Here is a 22,640-nt window from a genome sequence, read left to right as displayed (position 1 = left end):
TTCCGTTTGTCTCCACTGAGTCACTGAGTATATTTATATAGCACGTTTCCTCTACAAACTCAAAGAAGTGGGTGAAGTGTCTTGCTCAAGGACACAACTGCCGTAACTAGGATGCCGGAAGCCGGATTCGAACCAGGAGCCAGGAACCAGGAGGATTTATCCCGCTCCAATACCTGTGTGCTTTTTACGTCTGCCTCGGTTCCTGTTTGGCTTTTGTTTAGTTGTTTGACTCACCTGTGGATATTTTCTCCCTTTTTCATCGTTAAAATATTCCACCTGCGCGCCGCCTCTCGTCTCTGCATCCTGGGGTCACACCAAGCTCACGCCGTGATACTAACCAAGAAACAATCAAAAGAAGATCGGAAAGGTGTTAATCATACAGTATTTTGGTATTATTCTTGTTAAAGGTCCTGGTTAGCGCCTTGCATCAGTGTGTGAATGTGTGTGTGAATGGGTGAATGTGGAAATAGTGTCAAAGCGCTTTGAGTTCCTTAAAAAAGGTAGAAAGCGCTATACAAGTATGTATAACCCATTTGGATGGGTGGCCAAATACTTTTGGCAATATAGTGTATCATCTATTGCTGCATGGCGAGTGATCATACAGCTGGAATATAATGGAACTAGGGATGCCGATAAATGCGTTAAAATGTAATATCGGAAATTATCGGTATCGTTTTTGTTTTATTATTGGTATCGTTTTTTTTATTTATTTTTTTTTATTTTTTTTATTAAATCAACATAAAAAACACAAGATACACTTACAATTAGTGCACCAACCCAAAAAACCTCCCTCCCCATTCACACTCATTCACACAAAAGGGTTGTTTCTTTCTGTTATTAATATATATATATATATATATATATATATATATATATATATATATATATATATATATATATATATATATATATATATATATATATGTATATATATATATATATATATATATATATATATATATATATATATATATATATATATATATATATATATATATATAATTTTGCATTTCCTTTGGAAATCAAGGTCCCAGAGTCTGGAGGAAGACAGGAGAGGCACAGGATCCACGTTGCCTGAAGTCTAGTGTAAAGTTTCCACCATCAGTGATGGTTTAGGGTGCCATGTCATCTGCTGGTGTCGGTCCACTCTGTTTCCTGAGATCCAGGGTCAACGCAGCCGTCTACCAGCAAGTTTTAGAGCACTTCATGCTTCCTGCTGCTGACCTGCTCTATGGAGATGGAGATTTCAAGTTCCAACAGGACTTGGCGCCTGCACACAGCGCAAAATCTACCCGTGCCTGGTTTACGGACCATGGTATTTCTGTTCTAAATTGGCCCGCCAACTCCCCTGACCTTAGCCCCATAGAAAATCTGTGGGGTATTGTGAAAAGGAAGATGCAGAATGCCAGACCCAAAAACGCAGAAGAGTTGAAGGCCACTATCAGAGCAACCTGGGCTCTCATAACACCTGAGCAGTGCCGGAAACTCATCGACTCCATGCCACGCCGCATTAACGCAGTAATTGAGGCAAAAGGAGCTCCAACCAAGTATTGAGTATTGTACATGCTCATATTTTTCATTTTCATACTTTTCAGTTGGCCAACATTTCTAAAAATCCCTTTTTTGTATTAGCCTTAAGTAATATTCTAATTTTGTGACACACGGAATTTTGGATTTTCATTTGTTGCCACTTCAAATCATCAAAATTAAATGAAATAAACATTTCAGTCTGTGTGCAATGAATAAATATAATGTACAAGTTACACCTTTTGAATGCAATTACTGAAATAAATCAAGTTTTTCAAAATATTCTAATTTACTGGCTTTTACTTGTATATCAATATATATCAATACAGTCTGCAAGGGATACAGTCGGTAAGCACACATGATTGTGCGTGCTGCTGGTCCACTAATAGTACTAACCTTTAAAAGTTAATTTTACTAATTTTCATTAATTACTAGTTTCTATGTAACGGTTTTTATATTGTTTTACTTTCTTTTTTCCATCCATCCATTTTCTACTGCTTATTCCCTTCGGGGTCACGGGGGGCGCTCGAGTCTATCTCAGCTACAATCGTTTTTTTAATCAAGAAAATGTTTTTAATTAATTTATCTTATTTTATTAATTTTTTTAAAGGGGAACATTATCACAATTTCAGAATTGTTAAAACCATTAAAAATCAGTTCCCAGTGGCTTGTTATATTTTTCAAAGTTTTTTTCAAAATTTTACCCATCACGCAATATCCCTAAAAAAAGCTTCAAAGTGCCTGATTTTAACCATCGTTATATACACCCGCCCATTTTCCTGTGACGTCACATAGTGATGCCAACACAAACAAACATGGCGCATAGAACAGCAAGCTATAGCGACATTAGCTCGGATTCAGACTCGGATTTCAGCGGTTTAAGCGATTCAACAGATTACGAATGTATTGAAACGGATGGTTGTAGTGTGGAGGCAAGTAGCGAAAACGAAATTGAAGAAGAAACTGAAGCTATTGAGCCATATCGGTTTGAACCGTATGCAAGCGAAACCGACTAAAACGACACGACAGCCAGCGACACGGGAGAAAACGAGGACGAATTCGGCGATCGCCTTCTAACCAACGATTGGTATGTGTTTGTTTGGCATTAAAGGAAACTAACAACTATGAACTAGGTTTGCAGCATATGAAATACATTTGGCAACAACATGCACTTTGAGAGTGCAGACAGCCCAATTTTCATCAATTAATATATTCTGTAGACATACCCTCATCCGCTTTCTTTTCCTGAAAGCTGATCTGTCCAGTTTTGGAGTTGATGTCAGCAGGCCAGGGAAGCTAGGGTTGATAGGGGGTTTAGCTCGCTCGTCTGCGGGAACAAACTGCCGCCATTGCTTGCCGTGCTACCGAGGCCCTTTGTCCCTGAATTGCTCACACACTCCGGCAGATTCAATGGGGGTCTGGCGGCAGATTTCTTTGACTTTATCGTTGGAAATGCATCTGCTTTGAGTGCCGCAGGATATCCACACATTCTTGCCATCTCTGTCGTAGCATAGCTTTCGTCGGTAAAGTGTGCGGAACAAACGTCCAATTTCTTGCCACTTTCGCATCTTTGGGCCACTGGTGCAACTTGAATCCGTCCCTGTTCGTGTTGTTACACCCTCCGACAACACACCGACGAGGCATGATGTCTCCAAGGTACGGAAAACAGTCGAAAAAACGGTAAATAACAGAGCTGATTTGACTCGGTGTTTGAGAAAATGGCGGATTGCTTCCCGATGTGACGCCACGTTGTGACGTCATCGCTCCGAGAGGGAATATTAGAAAGGCGTTTAATTCGCCAAAATTCACCCATTTAGAGTTCGGAAATCGGTAAAAAAAAAAAAAGGTCTTTTTTCTGCAACATCAAAGTTGCAGAAAAATCGTCGACTTCAGGAGGAGCAGCACCGACCCTGCGCCCCTCTACATCAACGGCGAGTGTGTAGAGAGGGTCCACACCTTCAGGTACCTTGGAGTCCACATCTCTAATGACTTCTCCTGGACAGTCAACACCACATCAATCATCAAGAAGGCTCAGCAGCGGCTACACTTCCTTAGAGTCATCGGGAAGTACAACCTGAAGCCTGACCTGCTGCTGACCTTCTACCGCTCGTCCATCGAGAGCCTGCTGACCTACTGTATTACGGTATGGTACGGCAGCTGCACTGCAGCAGACAGGGAGAGGCTGCAAAGAGTGGTCAAGACGGCTCAGAAGATCATCGGCCGCCCTCTCCCCTCTCTGACGGACATCTACACCTCCCGCTGCCTCAACAGAGCCAGTGCCATCATCAAGGACAGCACCCACCCTGGCTCTGACCTGTTCCACCTGCTGCCCTCTGGGAAGCGCTACAGGTGCATTAAAACCAAAACAAACAGGCTAAAGAACAGCTTATTCCCCAGGGCCATAACCATCCTGAACGGACTGCCCCATTGTCCCTCATAACTGCCTTCTCTTCGGTGCAATAACCCATTCCACCAACCACCCTGTTTTTGTTTTGGTTTTTTTCATGTATATATTCATTTCACACCATATTCATTGCACTTCTACATTTTTTATATTTTTTTATATATTTGCACATTGTTTTTCTAGCATGCACACATCGCACTGTATGGAATGGCCTCAATCTCGTTACCTTGCGTAATGACAATAAAGCTGATTCTGATTCTGATTCTGATTCTATATATTGACGCTTACATAGGTCTGGTGATAATGTTCCCCTTTAAAAAGTACCTTATCTTCACCATACCTGGTTGTCCAAATTAGGCATAATAATGTGTTAATTCCACGACTGCATATATCGGTTGATATCGGTATGGGTAATTAAAGAGTTGGACAATATCGGAATATCGGACATCGGCAACAAGCCATTATCGGACATCCCTAAATGGAACCATGTATAAAAGATGAAATTGATCGATAAACAGAATGTGCTCACACATTTTCATTCAAAATAACCTGTCTCTTTACAAATATTGGTTTCATGTTGTCCTTTTTCACTAATTGTCACTTTAAAAAAAAAAAAAAATCCATTGAGTATAGTGTTCCCCCTAAATAATGCATATTTTAAATTTTTCATTGATGATGGACGTGTGTCTGCGTTGTAAATGTATTACATAGAAATGATGGGATGAAGTATTTAGCGATGAATTAGGAATCAGTGCAATGTCTCCCACAGTTTCTGACGTCCTGTTCATTATCATTTTCATTGACAAATGATGCGGTTCCTCCGGACCATCTGCTTGTCTGCAGGCGTCTCGACGCTGTTATCCGCGGTGACGTCTATGATGAAACGAGCGGTTCCCAGCAGCCGGGCAGGAACTGATGAATGGGTGAGCTTGTTAAAAAAGCTCACAGGAGGATTTCACCTGAAACCTCCGACACAAACTGAATGACCGTTCTTTTTGTTCTTCTCTGATTCATGCAGAGGTTCAGTGGCTGCTCGTCTTCCATCTTGTGCAGGGCATCAGAGCGATACCATCATAAAACTGTAGAGTCGCAAGTAAACTGTGAAATAGTTCCCAGGGTTCATTGCACCCAGAGAAATGAGCACCTTATGAATTTGTCACGGCCAGGGCGCATTCCAATGCGCCCTCATCCTTGCGCTCTGCTTGTCGCACCTCGGGACACGCCCACGCCCTGCAGCAGCCGCCAGCTGCAATCATTCAACGGCAATCAGCGCACCTGCCGGTGACGAGCGAGCTGCCTTCATAAGCCCGCACAACCTGCCATGCCGAGCCGGAATATAACCTTCTGTTTGGGTACCGCAAGCTCATCTCCAGCTTACTAGTTACCTTCTGTCCTGATCACTGTGTTTTCCCCTGTGTTGATTGTCGTGTTCTCCCTCACCCCGGAGTTCCCTGTGTGCATCCCCGAGTCAAGCGGGTGCGTCTTCTGCTCCTGGATCTTCCCTGCCTCCCTCGTGCTTCCTGGTTCTCGACTCCTCGCTTGCCCCCGGACTACGACGACTCGTTCCTGCCTCTTGACCCCAGGACAACCTTGCCTGCCTTGCCCTTGTCGGACAGCACCGCTCCTCTCAACACGCACCTCCAACATGGAAACACGGTAAAATGCTCCAGTTAAATACTACACATCGTCTTACACCAGGGGTCGGCAACCTGCGGCTCCGGAGCCGCATGTGGCTCTTTGATCACTCTGATGCGGCTCAGCAGCTTACTTGCCGACCCCCCGATTTTCCCGGGAGACTTCCGCATTTCAGTGCCTCTCACAGAAATTAATGATTAATATTCTCCGATTTTCACCCTTACAATATTATTAAGGGCGTACCATGATGGTACAGCATTTAGCACCCTCTACAATCTGTATTAACAGTGTGCCAGCCCAGCCTCTTGATATATGCATTTTCTGCTTGCACACGCAAGAGACAGAAAGGCATACTTGGTCAACAGCCACACAGGTTACACTGACGGTGACCATATAAAACAACTTTAACACTCTTACTAATAATGCACCACACTTTGAACCAAAACCAAACAAGAATGACAAACACATTTCGGGAGAACATCTGCACCTTAACACAACATAAACACAACAGAACAAATACCCAGAATCCCATGCAGCTCTGAATCTTCCGGGCTACATTATACACCCCTGCTACCACCTCTTTTTGAACTATTTTATGGAACTATTTTTCAACTATTTTATGAACTCTTTTTGAACTGACCTTTCCCGTGAATTGTTTCCGACCTTTTCTGTGAACTTTTTGCGACCTTTGTCCTTTGGAAATAGTGGTGGCCATCTGGTCGGGGAGGGTCCAAAATAAAAGAAGGAGGCGTGCAATCTTTTGGCAGAGCGTGTTGGAGACTGTACAAGGGTCAATGTGTCCAGGCGTGTCTCCTCAATTGAATCCAAATGTAATGCTGTCTCTGTTGAATTATTTGTGTCTTGTCTTGTTTAATAGATGTCATCAGTGTTTGAACCTGACAATATCGGCACCTCCCAGAGTGCACTTAAGCTTCGGCGTGCTAAAACTAGGTTCTGTTGTTTTGATCCCATGGAGCATTTGGAAAGTGGAGGTAAAGGAGTGTCTCATTGGGCACAGCAAGATAGTGATAGTACACGCAAAAACCTCATTTAAATAGGGTGGGTGTGCGCCACTCTTGCACTTGTTATCAATTGTGCACACAGTCTTAGTAAATCACATGCAACACACCCATTAATAATATGTGTGCTTGATATTTGGATCATAGTAGATAATGTGATTCTCTGTAAATATTGTACTTACTACACACCTGCTGTTTTATGTAAGGTGCATCTTAGTTTTGATAGCCAAATTCGGAGTGACATAACATACAACGTAACATACAACCCAGGTTTTGAAATATGGTACCGTTTTAATTTACGTGAATCGGTACTTGGTAGTATCGACGGAAGTCAATTGTTGAAGTAAAAATATCAAATCCTGTACCCATCCCGATACACCAGACCTGGGCAAATTAAGGCCCGGGGGCCACATGCGGCCCGTTAAGCTTTTCAATCTGGCCCGCCTGACATTCCTAAAAATTTTTTTTAGATATTTAAGATGGAAAGTGTAGCCGCCATTATGATGTGCAGTCATGTTTTCTAACGACCTAGTCTTGAACTATACAAAGTATTTCAATGGTTGGAGTCTGCGCTTATGGATGATATACTAGTTACTTTGGTCATCTAATTAGTTACTATGGTCATCTAATTAGTTACTATGGTAATCTACGTCACAGCAGCTCAGACGAGGCACCAAACAGTGTGGGCGGGAAGCGTTTCCTCAGACGCGGAAGGAGATTTTCACAACAAAGTTCTAAAGCTTAGTGATATATGAGATATATCAGATTGTAGGTGGGTTTATTTTGTACCCTTCGCGTTCATATTTCACTGTTTGTTGCATTTTTGTTGCGTTTCACTTGATTCTAAAATATGTCGATCGAAAGGGGCTGTGACATTCATATTTTGTCAATATTCAGTGTTTTATCGTTCATAGAAAAATTTAAAATTCCATTACGTTTTTTAAGGCTGTTATAATGTTTTAAGCATTCAATCAGACATTATTGTGAGGTTTTGTATTAGTGTTCCTAAAAATAGATATACTGGCTCCCAGACACATTTTTTTTCTCTAAATGTGGCCCCCAATTGCCCAGGCCTGCGATACACAATACACACCCCTTTGATGGCGTTGTCTTCTTTCTTTAAATGGATTATTAAAACTGAAAATTTGACACTGTTGGAAAGGCACTACTCTAACAATATGTTTATATTATTTTAGAGAAGGGGTAAGTGTCATCCCGATTTAAAGGACCACGTATCACACATTAAATTAAGATATCTAAAAAAGAATAATAGAATTCTGTCTGCATATTAATTATTTTCATCCTGTGATGCTTAATACATGTTTTGTTTTAACTTTGGTGCCCAAGATATGACTTAAATTATGCACTGATAAGCAGCGCAGACAGTACGATGGGAGATAAAAGTGATTTATGCCTCATATCTTTCACTGTATTATGAATTCTGTATAATAGTTCCGAGATGAACTGAACTGCATATTATAGGACACATGTGGAAACCCAGTGATAACTCATAAGTTCAAATAAGCAATATATTATTTGAGATCAATGATATAACATTAGCATAATTCCATATAGAGCAGATATATGTCATGCCGACACAATGAGTCAAAGAACACATACATAAATGTACAACTCCGACCCGCTACACTCGGACCTGGCGGAGAGAATGAGCACGTTCAGTGGAAGGCTCAGACTCCCAAAATGCAACACGGAACGACACAGGAAGTCCTTCATACTGACAGCCATCAGACTGTATAATGCATATGTTCCTTTTTGACTGTACTTGAATGTATAATAGACTGTATTTATATTATTCACATGTGAATAATGCTATATAATAGAATGTATTTATATTATTCACATGTGAATAATGCTGTATAATAGACTGTATTTATATTATTCACATGTGAATAACGCTGTATAATAGACTGTATTTATATTATTCACATGTGAATAATACTGTATAATAGACTGTATTTATATTATTCACATGTGAATAATGCTGTATAATAGACTGTATTTATATTATTCACATGTGAATAATGCTGTATAATAGACTGTATTTATATTATTCACATGTGAATAATGCTGTATAATAGACTGCATTTATATTATTCACATGTGAATAACGCTGTATAATAGACTGCATTTATATTATTCACATGTGAATAACGCTGTATAATAGACTATTTATATTATTCACATGTGAATAATGCCGTGACCCCCAAAATGCAACACGGAAAGACACAGGAAGTCCTTCATACAGACAGACATCAGACTAACGCATATGTTCTTTTTTGACTGTACTTGAATGTATAATAGACTGTATTTATAGTATTTCCATGCAAATAATGCTGTATAATAGACTGTATTTATATTATTCACATGTGAATAATACTGTATAATAGACTGTATTCATATTATTCACATGTGAATAATGCTGTATAATAGACTGTATTTATATTATTCACATGTGAATAACGCTGTATAATAGACTGCATTTATACTATTCACATGTGAATAATGCTGTATAATAGACTGTATTTATATTATTCACATGTGAATAATGCTGTATAATAGACTGTATTTATATTATTCACATGTGAATAACGCTGTATAATAGACTGTATTTATATTATTTACATGTGAATAACACTGTATAATAGACTGTATTTATAGTATTCACATGTGAATAATGCTCTATAATAGACTGCATTTATATTATTCACATGTGAATAATGCTGTGACTCCCAAAATGCAACACAGAACGACACAGGAAGTCCTTCATACCGACAGCCATCAGACTGTATAACGCATATGTTCCTTTTTGACTGTACTTGAATGTATAATAGACTGTATTTATATTATTCACACGTGAATAATACTGTATAACATACTGTATTTATATTATTCACATGTGAATAATGCTGTATAATAGACTGTATTTATATTATTCACATGTGAATAATGCTGGATAATAGACTGTATTTATATTATTCACATGTGAATAATGCTGTATAATAGACTGTATTTATATTATTCACATGTGAATAATGCTGTATAATAGACTGTATTTATATTATTCACATGTGAATAATGCTGTATAATAGACTGCATTTATATTATTCACATGTGAATAACGCTGTATAATAGACTGCATTTATATTATTCACATGTGAATAACGCTGTATAATAGACTATTTATATTATTCACATGTGAATAATGCCGTGACCCCCAAAATGCAACACGGAAAGACACAGGAAGTCCTTCATACAGACAGCCATCAGACTAACGCATATGTTCTTTTTTGACTGTACTTGAATGTATAATAGACTGTATTTGTATTATTCACATGTGAATAATGCTGTATAATAGACTGTATTTATATTATTCACATGTGAATAACGCTGTATAATAGACTGTATTTATATTATTCATATGTCAATAATACTGTATAATAGACTGTATTTATATTATTCACATGTGAATAATGCCGTGACCCCCAAAATGCAACACAGAACGACACAGGAAGGCCTTCATACCGACAGCTATCAGACTGTATAACGCATATGTTCCTTTTTGACTGTACTTGAATGTATAATAGACTGTATTTATATTATTCACATGTGAATAATGCTTTATAATAGACTGTATTTATATTATTCACATGTGAATAACGCTGTATAATAGACTGCGTTTATATTATTCACATGTGAATAACGCTGTATAATAGACTGTATTTATATTATTCACATGTGAATAATGCTGTATAATAGACTGTATTTATATTTTTCACATGTGAATAATGCTGTATAATAGACTGTATTTATATTATTCACATGTGAATAATGCTGTATAATAGACTGTATTTATATTATTCACATGTGAATAACGCTGTATAATAGACTGTATTTATATTATTCACATGTGAATAATACTGTATAATAGACTGTATTTATATTATTCACATGTGAATAATGCCGTGACCCCCAAAATGCAACACGGAACGACACAGGAAGTCCTTCATACCGACAGCTATCAGACTGTATAACGCATATGTTCCTTTTTGACTGTACTTGAATGTATAATAGACTGTATTTATATTATTCACATGTGAATAATGCTGTATAATAGACTGTATTTATATTATTCACATGTGAATAATGCCGTGACCCCCAAAATGCAACACGGAACGACACAGGAAGTCCTTCATACCGACAGCTATCAGACTGTATAACGCATATGTTCCTTTTTGACTGTACTTGAATGTATAATAGACTGTATTTGTATTATTCACATGTGAATAACGCTGTATAATAGACTGTATTTATATTATTCGCATGTGAATAATGCTGTATATAAGACAGTATTTATATTATTCACATGTGAATAACGCCGTATAATAGACTGTATTTATATTATTTACATGTGAATAACACTGTATAATAGACTGTATTTATAGTATTCACATGTGAATAATGTCGTGACCCCCAAAATGCAACACGGAACGACACAGGAAGTCCTTCATACCGACAGCTATCAGACTGTATAACGCATATGTTCCTTTTTGACTGTACTTGAATGTACAATAGACTGTATTTATATTATTCACATGTGAATAATGCTGTATAATAGACTGTATTTATATTATTCACATGTGAATAATGCTGTATAATAGACTGTATTTATATTATTCACATATGAATAATGCTGTATAATAGACTGTATTTATATTATTCACATGTGAATAATACTGTATAATAGACTGTATTTATATTATTCACATGTGAATAACGCTGTATAATAGACTGCATTTATACTATTCACATGTGAATAATGCTGTATAATAGACTGTATTTATATTATTCACATGTGAATAATGCTGTATAATAGACTGTATTTATATTATTCACATGTGAATAACGCTGTATAATAGACTGTATTTATATTATTTACATGTGAATAACACTGTATAATAGACTGTATTTATAGTATTCACATGTGAATAATGCTCTATAATAGACTGCATTTATATTATTCACATGTGAATAATGCTGTGACTCCCAAAATGCAACACAGAACGACACAGGAAGTCCTTCATACCGACAGCCATCAGACTGTATAACGCATATGTTACTTTTTGACTGTACTTGAATGTATAATAGACTGTATTTATATTATTCACATGTGAATAATGCTGTATAATAGACTGTATTTATATTATTCACATGTGAATAATGCTGGATAATAGACTGCATTTATATTATTCACATGTGAATAATGCTGTATAATAGACTGTATTTATATTATTCACATGTGAATAATGCTGTATAATAGACTGTATTTATATTATTCACATGTGAATAATGCTGTATAATAGACTGTATTTATATTTTTCACATGTGAATAATGCTGTATAATAGACTGTATTTATATTATTCACATGTGAATAATGCTGTATAATAGACTGTATTTATATTATTCACATGTGAATAACGCTGTATAATAGACTGTATTTATATTATTCACATGTGAATAATACTGTATAATAGACTGTATTTATATTATTCACATGTGATAATGCCGTGACCCCCAAAATGCAACACGGAACGACACAGGAAGTCCTTCATACCGACAGCTATCAGACTGTATAACGCATATGTTCCTTTTTGACTGTACTTGAATGTATAATAGACTGTATTTATATTATTCACATGTGAATAATGCTGTATAATAGACTGTATTTATATTATTCACATGTGAATAATGCCGTGACCCCCAAAATGCAACACGGAACGACACAGGAAGTCCTTCATACCGACAGCTATCAGACTGTATAACGCATATGTTCCTTTTTGACTGTACTTGAATGTATAATAGACTGTATTTGTATTATTCACATGTGAATAACGCTGTATAATAGACTGTATTTATATTATTCGCATGTGAATAATGCTGTATATAAGACAGTATTTATATTATTCACATGTGAATAACGCTGTATAATAGACTGTATTTATATTATTCACATGTGAATAATACTGTATAATAGACTGTATTTATATTATTCACATGTGAATAATGCCGTGACCCCCAAAATGCAACACGGAACGACACAGGAAGTCCTTCATACCGACAGCCATCAGACTAACGCATATGTTCCTTTTTGACTGTACTTGAATGTATAATAATAATTTTATTATTCACATGTGAATAACGCTGTATAATAGACTGTATTTATATTATTCACATGTGAATAACGCTGTATAATAGACTGTATTTTTATTATTCATATGTCAATAATACTGTATAATAGACTGTATTTATATTATTCACATGTGAATAATGCTGTATAATAGACTGTATTTATATTATTCACATGTGAATAACGCTGTATAATAGACTGTATTTTTATTATTCATATGTCAATAATACTGTATAATAGACTGTATTTATATTATTCACATGTGAATAATGCCGTGACCCCCAAAATGCAACACAGAACGACACAGGAAGTCCTTCATACCGACAGCTATCAGACTGTATAACGCATATGTTCCTTTTTGACTGTACTTGAATGTATAATAGACTGTATTTATATTATTCACATGTGAATAATGCTGTATAATAGACTGTATTTATATTATTCACATGTGAATAGTGCTGTATAATAGACTGTATTTATATTATTCACAGGTGAATAATGCTGTATAATAGACTGTATTTATATTATTCACATGTGAATAGTGCGGTATAATAGACTGTATTTATATTATTCACATGTGAATAATGCTGTATAATAGACTGTATTTATATTATTCACATGTGAATAATGCTGTATAATAGACTGCATTTATATTATTCACATGTGAATAATGCTGTATAATAGACTGTATTTTTATTATTCACATATGAATAATGCTGTATAATAGACTGTATTTTTATTATTCACATGTGAATAATGCTGTATAATAGACTATATTTTTATTATTCACATGTGAATAATGCTGTATAATAGACTGTATTTATATTATTCACATGTGAATAATGCTTTTTAATAGACTGTATTTATATTATTCACATGTGAATAATGCTGTATAATAGACTGTATTTATATTATTCACATGTGAATAATGCTGTATAATAGACTGTATTTATATTATTCACATGTGAATAATGCTGTATAATAGACTGTATTTATATTTTTCACATGTGAATAATGCTGTATAATAGACTGTATTTATATTATTCACATGTGAATAATGCTGTATAATAGACTGTATTTATATTATTCACATGTGAATAACGCTGTATAATAGACTGTATTTATATTATTCACATGTGAATAATACTGTATAATAGACTGTATTTATATTATTCACATGTGAATAATGCCGTGACCCCCAAAATGCAACACGGAACGACACAGGAAGTCCTTCATACCGACAGCTATCAGACTGTATAACGCATATGTTCCTTTTTGACTGTACTTGAATGTATAATAGACTGTATTTATATTATTCACATGTGAATAATGCTGTATAATAGACTGTATTTATATTATTCACATGTGAATAATGCCGTGACCCCCAAAATGCAACACGGAACGACACAGGAAGTCCTTCATACCGACAGCTATCAGACTGTATAACGCATATGTTCCTTTTTGACTGTACTTGAATGTATAATAGACTGTATTTGTATTATTCACATGTGAATAACGCTGTATAATAGACTGTATTTATATTATTCGCATGTGAATAATGCTGTATATAAGACAGTATTTATATTATTCACATGTGAATAACGCCGTATAATAGACTGTATTTATATTATTCACATGTGAATAATACTGTATAATAGACTGTATTAATAGTATTCACATGTGAATAATGCCGTGACCCCCAAAATGCAACACAGAACGACACAGGAAGTCCTTCATACCGACAGCTATCAGACTGTATAACGCATATGTTCCTTTTTGACTGTACTTGAATGTACAATAGACTGTATTTATATTATTCACATGTGAATAATGCTGTATAATAGACTGTATTTATATTATTCACATGTGAATAATGCTGTATAATAGACTGTATTTATATTATTCACATATGAATAATGCTGTATAATAGACTGTATTTATATTATTCACATGTGAATAATGCTGTATAATAGACTGTATTTATATTATTCACATGTGAATAATGCTGTATAATAGACTGCATTTATATTATTCACATGTGAATAACGCTGTATAATAGACTGCATTTATATTATTCACATGTGAATAACGCTGTATAATAGACTATTTATATTATTCACATGTGAATAATGCCGTGACCCCCAAAATGCAACACGGAAAGACACAGGAAGTCCTTCATACAGACAGCCATCAGACTAACGCATATGTTCTTTTTTGACTGTACTTGAATGTATAATAGACTGTATTTGTATTATTCACATGTGAATACTGCTGTATAATAGACTGTATTCATATTATTCACATGTGAATAATGCTGTTACTCCCAAAATGCAACACGGAACGACACAGGAAGTCCTTCATACCGACAGCCATCAGACTGTATAATGCATATGTTCCTTTTTGACTGTACTTGAATGTATAATAGACTGTATTTATAGTATTTCCATGCAAATAATGCTGTATAATAGACTGTATTTATATTATTCACATGTGAATAATGCTGTATAATAGACTGTATTTATATTATTCACATGTGAATAATGCTGTATAATAGACTGTATTTATATTATTCACATGTGAATAACGCTGTATAATAGACTGTATTTATATTATTCACATGTGAATAATACTGTATAATAGACTGTATTTATATTATTCACATGTGAATAATGCCGTGACCCCCAAAATGCAACACGGAACGACACAGGAAGTCCTTCATACCGACAGCTATCAGACTGTATAACGCATATGTTCCTTTTTGACTGTACTTGAATGTATAATAGACTGTATTTATATTATTCACATGTGAATAATGCTGTATAATAGACTGTATTTATATTATTCACATGTGAATAACGCTGTATAATAGACTGTATTTATATTATTCACATGTGAATAATACTGTATAATAGACTGTATTTATATTATTCACATGTGAATAATGCCGTGACCCCCAAAATGCAACACGGAACGACACAGGAAGTCCTTCATACCGACAGCTATCAGACTGTATAACGCATATGTTCCTTTTTGACTGTACTTGAATGTATAATAGACTGTATTTGTATTATTCACATGTGAATAACGCTGTATAATAGACTGTATTTATATTATTCGCATGTGAATAATGCTGTATAAAAGACAGTATTTATATTATTCACATGTGAATAACGCCGTATAATAGACTGTATTTATATTATTTACATGTGAATAACACTGTATAATAGACTGTATTTATAGTATTCACATGTGAATAATGCCGTGACCCCCAAAATGCAACACGGAACGACACAGGAAGTCCTTCATACCGACAGCTATCAGACTGTAAAACGCATATGTTCCTTTTTGACTGTACTTGAATGTACAATAGACTGTATTTATATTATTCACATGTGAATAATGCTGTATAATAGACTGTATTTATATTATTCACATGTGAATAATGCTGTATAATAGACTGTATTTATATTATTCACATATGAATAATGCTGTATAATAGACTGTATTTATATTATTCACATGTGAATAATACTGTATAATAGACTGTATTCATATTATTCACATGTGAATAATGCTGTATAATAGACTGTATTTATATTATTCACATGTGAATAATGCTGTGACTCCCAAAATGCAACACAAAACTATTGTTTTAACTGTAGGGGTAAACATTTAGTTGATTTAAATCAGGCTGATGAAGCACGTGGCGTGGTATCATGTGTAAGTAAACAAAGCAAATCCGGTCATAATTTTTTTTTTCTTGAAGTAATTAAAATACAAAGAATGGGAGGGGACGGACTTGAAGTCTACTTGTCAAAGGTTTTCAGATGTAATTTCACCTCGTTGACACAAATGGATGCTCATTCTGGAGAGTCAGGATTAAAGAATCATATACAGGCATATACCGGGCAGCTATATGGGGGCCTGTGTCAAATACCATCTGATACTAGGGTCAGGGAAGCACGGTTAGCAGAAGCTGAATGACATTTAAGTGTGTGTGTGAGTGTGTGTGAGTGTGTGTGTGTGTGTGTACATTGCTCACCAGGGATGCGTTGTTGCTTGCTACAAAAAAAACTTCTTGTTCTGCAAGGCTGTCGTCTTTTCCGTGAGTCGAGTCAAGTCAGTGCCGTCGCCTGGTTGTTGGACGACAAAACTTGGGACGTTCCGCGCTGTTGTCGTTCAGCTGCCGTTTACGTATCTGAAATGGCAGGACTGAGTTTATTTGCGTCTGCTCTTCTAGAAGGACAGGATAAACCGTTTGTGTTACGCTTCACGACAACTTCTTTTTGTCACGTGATCGTGCGCGGATTCGCGAAATCTCGTAAAACTCTGCGCTACTTTTTGCAGAGCCACAACAAAGGGGCTGTGGGGATTGGCCATGGCGGCGCCGTTCCGCATCCACTAGAAAGGAGATGTTACGCAACACGCCTACTAATCGTACACACAATTGTATACTTTGCACACGCTGTTTAGCGTGTGGTATTTGGATCTTAGCAGATCAGGCCCTTACTACACAATATTAAATATTTATTTTATATTTATATTTCTGTCTTACCTCTGGTGGGGGCTGTCGCATTTTTTTCCGCTCCCTTCTTCTCCTAGCTTGCTCTCTTTGCTTTGTCTTGTCTTAGCTTTTTTGAAGCCTCTTTCTTTGCGCTGTCCTCCAAATGTAAACATCAGACATGGAAATGATCAGCTGGACTCTAGACGCAATTGACAAAATCTTTTCGACGAGGAAAAGAGGTTCGGGGGAGCCTGGCTGCTCTGATGGAACCATTGCTGCGGGGAACGTGAGAGATTCCTAGGATAAATGGAGAATCATGTGCCTCTCAGTCCTTTCCATCAAGGACGTGGAAGACATCTACTTATTTGGAACCGTGATCGTGGGGCACCTGCTGATTGGGCTGGGCATTGCTCTGGTGTATCGTCAAATTTGTAAGACGATGGCAGCCACTCAAGGAGCCCAAAGGCTGTTCGTTGCAATGGAAGGTTTGGGCCGGGCTGTGGGATCACAGACTGGGGTGATTTCTGAACTGAATCGCAAGATGGATCACATCATGGAGAAGCTTGAAAAGGAAAAATTGAATATGAGAGCAGCCAGCATGGACAAATAGAACAGACACGTCATTGTATTGTCTGCTCGCGGAAAACAAACATCCTAATCTACGATTTGACTCCCTCGAATGGCCTTGACGCTGTGAACAACAGGAACAGGCTGTTCTGAAAACACCCCCAAGGACACCTCAATGATGGACGCTTTTGAACTCCCTCCCTCCTCAACGACACCTGGAGTCGAACTTTTGCTTGCATGCAGAACGGCCTAAGTCTATGAACATTACATCATCACACCCAAGACAATGGGCACGCCTTCACCACCGCTTGTTTCCCCTCGGGGTGATGGACGGCTGGCAGCGCTTCATAGCAGCAGTCAACCTCCAGGGTCCCAACTCCCCGCCCCTTTTGTTGCGAGTTGTTGTGATTAAATGTAACGTGTTTATGTGTGCATGGCATGGAGGTTTTTTCCCACTCCAGACTAGGCCCCCTTAGGAGCCCAGTCTAGATTGTATTTTTTTATCCATTTTCTTCCCCAGCGTTTTACCTTTTTCTTATCTTTTACAGGGCGCCTTGTGGCGACCCATCAGCGTTCCTGTTCTGTAGCCCTGTACACTGTTTGTTTGTCTAATCTTGAGCGGGTTTGTGTTGAAAACAAAGTTTCGTTGTACTTGTGCAATGACAATAAAGTCCTATCCTATCCTTTCCTATCCTATCCTAAATTGCCTCCAGTCTTCTGTAGGGGACGTCAGCAGGCTGATTCAGACACGCCCGAATTTTGGAGTTTAAAGGGGGCGTTCCAAAATGTGCTGAAAACTTGTTCGAAAACAAACCTAAAATCACGACTGTGTCTATTCTGGGGGAAATTTTACCTGCAGACATCATTTTTAGTTCCAGAACTAAGAAATAAGTGACAGTGTTGACAGCATGAGAAGGGATCTTTTTGCTTTTCACAGATTTGTGTACATTTAAATTTTGTCCGCAGACACCATCAAAAAATATATTCTTCTGCAATTACGTCCGAAAGAGTTCATTCAAAAGTTCCAAGTGGTCCCTGAATTATTTCAGCTGTGAAGGGAACCTTTTTATTCAGATAGAAACACAGGGGAATATTTGAAAATACACCATATTGCCAAAAGTATTTGGCCACCCATCCAAATGATCAGAATCAGGTGTCCTAATCACAGGTGTATCAAATCAAGCACTTAGACATGGAGACTGTTTCTACAAACATTTGTGAAAGAATGGGCCCCTCTCAGTGATTTCCAGCGTGGAACTGTCATAGGATGCCATCCGTGCAACAAATCCAGTCGTGAAATTCCCTCGCTCCTAAATATTCCAAAGTCAACTTGTCGGCTTTATTATAAGAAAATGGAAGAGTTTGGGAACAACAGCAACTCAGTCACCAAGTGGTAGGCCACGTAAACTGACAGAGAGGCGTCAGCGGATGCTGAAGCGCGTCAGTTGCTACAGAGCTCCAAACTTCATGTGATCTTCCAATCAGCCCACGTACAGTACGCAGAGAGCTTCATGGAATGCGTTTCCATGGCCGAGCAGCTGGATCTAACCCCATGCATCACCAAGTCCAATGCAAAGCGTGGGATGCAGTGGTGTAAAGCACGTCGCCACTGGACTCTAGAGCAGTGGAGACGCCTTCTCTGGAGTGATGAATCACGCTTTTCCATCTGGAAATCTGATGGACGGGGTTGCCAGGAGAACGGTACATTTCGGACAGCATTGTGCCGAGTGTGAAATTTGGTGGAGGAGGAATTCTGGTGTGGGGTTGTTTTTCAGAAGAACTCCGGCTTATTAGTGATTCCCAGAGCCCAAAAAAAGTCTGCGGGCTATAGAGCGTTTTCTATTCGGGCTCCAGTACTATGGAATGCCCTCCCGGTAACAATTAGAGATGCTACCTCAGTAGAAGCATTTAAGTCCCATCTTAAAACTCATTTGTATACTCTAGCCTTTAAATAGCCCCCCTGTTAGACCAGTTGATCTGCCGTTTCTTTTCTTTTCTCCTCTGCTCCCCTTTTCCTTGAGAGGGGGGGGGGCACAGGTCCGGTGGCCATGGATGAAGTGCTGGCTGTCCAGAGTCGGGACCCGGGGTGGACCGCTCGCCTGTGCATCGGCTGGGAACATCTCTACGCTGCTGACCCGTCTCCGCTCGGGATGGTGTCCTGCTGGCCCCACTATGGACTGGACTCTTACTATTATGTTGGATCCACTATGGACTGGACTCTCACAATATTATGTCAGACCCACTCGACATCCATTGCTTTCGGTCTCCCCTAGAGGGGGGGGGGGTTACCCACATATGCGGTCCTCTCCAAGGTTTCTCATAGTCATTCACATCGACGTCCCACTGGGGTGAGTTTTTCCTTGCCCGTATGTGGGCTTTGTACCGAGGATGTCGTTGTGGCTTGTGCAGCCCTTTGAGACACTTGTGATTTAGGGCTATATAAATAAAGATTGATTGATTGATTGATTGATTGAAGTTGGGCTTGGCCCCTTAGTTCCAGTGAAAGGAACTTTGAATGCTCTAGGACGGTGGTTCTCAACCTTTTTTCAGTGATGTACCCCCTGTGAATTTTTTTTAAAATTCAAGTACCCCCTAATCAGAGCAAAGCATTTTTGGTTGAAAAAAAGAGATAAAGAAGTAAAATACAGCACTATGTCTTCAGTTTCTGATTTATTAAATTGTATAACAGTGCAAAATATTGCTCATTTGTAGTGGTCTTTCTTGAACTATTTGGAAAAAAAGATAGGTTTTTATTAGAGATGTCCGATAATACCGGCCTGCCGATAAATGCGTTAAAATGTAATATCGGAAATTATCGGTATCGTTTTTTTTTTATCTGTATCGTTTTTTTAATTTAATTTTTTTATTTTTTATTAAATCAACATAAAAAACACAAGATACACTTACAATTAGTGCACCAACCCAAAAAACCTCCCTCCCCCATTCACACTCATTCACACAAAAGGGTTGTTTCTTTCTGTTATTAATATTCTGGTTCCTACATTATATATCAATATATATCAATACAGTCTGCAAGGGATACAGTCCGTAAGCACACATGATTGTGCGTGCTGCTGGTCCACTAATAGTACTAACCTTTAACACTTAATTTTACTCATTTTCATTCATTACTAGTTTCTATGTAACTGTTTTTATATTGTTTTACTTTCTTTTTTATTCAAGAAAATGTTAATTTATTTATCTTATTTTATAATTTTTTTTAAAAAGTACCTTATCATCACCATACCTGATTGTCCAAATTAGGCATAATAATGTTTTAATTCCACGACTGTATATATCGGTTGATATCGGTAATTAAAGAGTGGACAATATCGGAATATTGGATATCGGCAAAAAGCCATTATCGGACATCCCTAGTTTTTATTTATATTTATAAAGGATTTTTTAATTGTTGCTATTTTTAGAATATTTAAAAAAAACGTACCCCTCGGCATACCTTCAAGTACCCCCAGGGGTACGCGTACCCCCATTTGAGAACCACTGCTCTAGGATACCAAAACATTTTGGACAATTCCATGCTCCCAACCTTGTGGGAACAGTTTGGAGCGGGCCCCTTCCTCTTCCAAGATGACTGTGCACCAGTGCACAAAGCAAGGTCCATAAAGACATGGATGACAGAGTCTCGTGTGGATGAACTTGACTGGCCTGCACAGAGTCCTGACCTGAACATGATACAACACCTTTGGGATGAATTAGAACGGAGACTATGAGCCAGGCCTTCTCGACCAACCTCACCGATGCGCTTTTGGAAGAATGGTGGAAAATTCCTATAAACACACTCCGCAACCTTGTGGACAGCCTTCCCAGAAGAGTTGAAGCTGTAATAGCTGCAAAAGGTGGACCGACATCATATTGAACCCTATGGGTTAGGAATGGGATGGTACTTCAAGTTCATATGTGAGTCAAGGCAGGTGGTCAAATACTTTTGGCAATATACAGGTAAAAGCCAGTAAATTAGAATATTTTGAAAAACTTGATTTATTTCAGTAATTGCATTCAAAAGGTGTAACTTGTACATTATATTTATTCATTGCACACAGACTGATGCATTCAAATGTTTATTTCATTTAATTTTGATGATTTGAAGTGGCAACAAATGAAAATCCAAAATTACGTGTGTCACAAAATTAGAATATTACTTAAGGCTAATACAAAAAAGGGATTTTTAGAAATGTTGGCCAACTGAAAAGTATGAAAATGAAAAATATGAGCGTGTACAATACTCTATACTTGGTTGGAGCTCCTTTTGCCTCAATTACTGCGTTAATGCGGCGTGGCATGGAGTCGATGAGTTTCTGGCACTGCTCAGGTGTTATGAGAGCCCAGGTTGCTCTGATAGTGGCCTTCAACTCTTCTGCGTTTTTGGGTCTGGCATTCTGCATCTTCCTTTTCACAATACCCCACAGATTTTCTATGGGGCTAAGGTCAGGGGAGTTGGCGGGCCAATTTAGAACAGAAATACCATGGTCCGTAAACCAGGCACGGGTAGATTTTGCGCTGTGTGCAGGCGCCAAGTCCTGTTGGAACTTGAAATCTCCATCTCCATAGAGCAGGTCAGCAGCAGGAAGCATGAAGTGCTCTAAAACTTGCTGGTAGACGGCTGCGTTGACCCTGGATCTCAGGAAACAGAGTGGACCGACACCAGCAGATGACATGGCACCCCAAACCATCACTGATGGTTTGGGTTGGTTTGGTTTGCATTTCCTTTGGAAATCGAGGTCCCAGAGTCTGGAGGAAGACAGGAGAGGCACAGGATC

This window comes from Nerophis lumbriciformis, linkage group LG23 (genome assembly GCF_033978685.3).
Source record: "Nerophis lumbriciformis linkage group LG23, RoL_Nlum_v2.1, whole genome shotgun sequence".
NCBI classification, from domain to species: Eukaryota; Metazoa; Chordata; class Actinopteri; order Syngnathiformes; family Syngnathidae; genus Nerophis; species Nerophis lumbriciformis.
Note: the sequence above shows the minus strand (reverse complement) of the source record.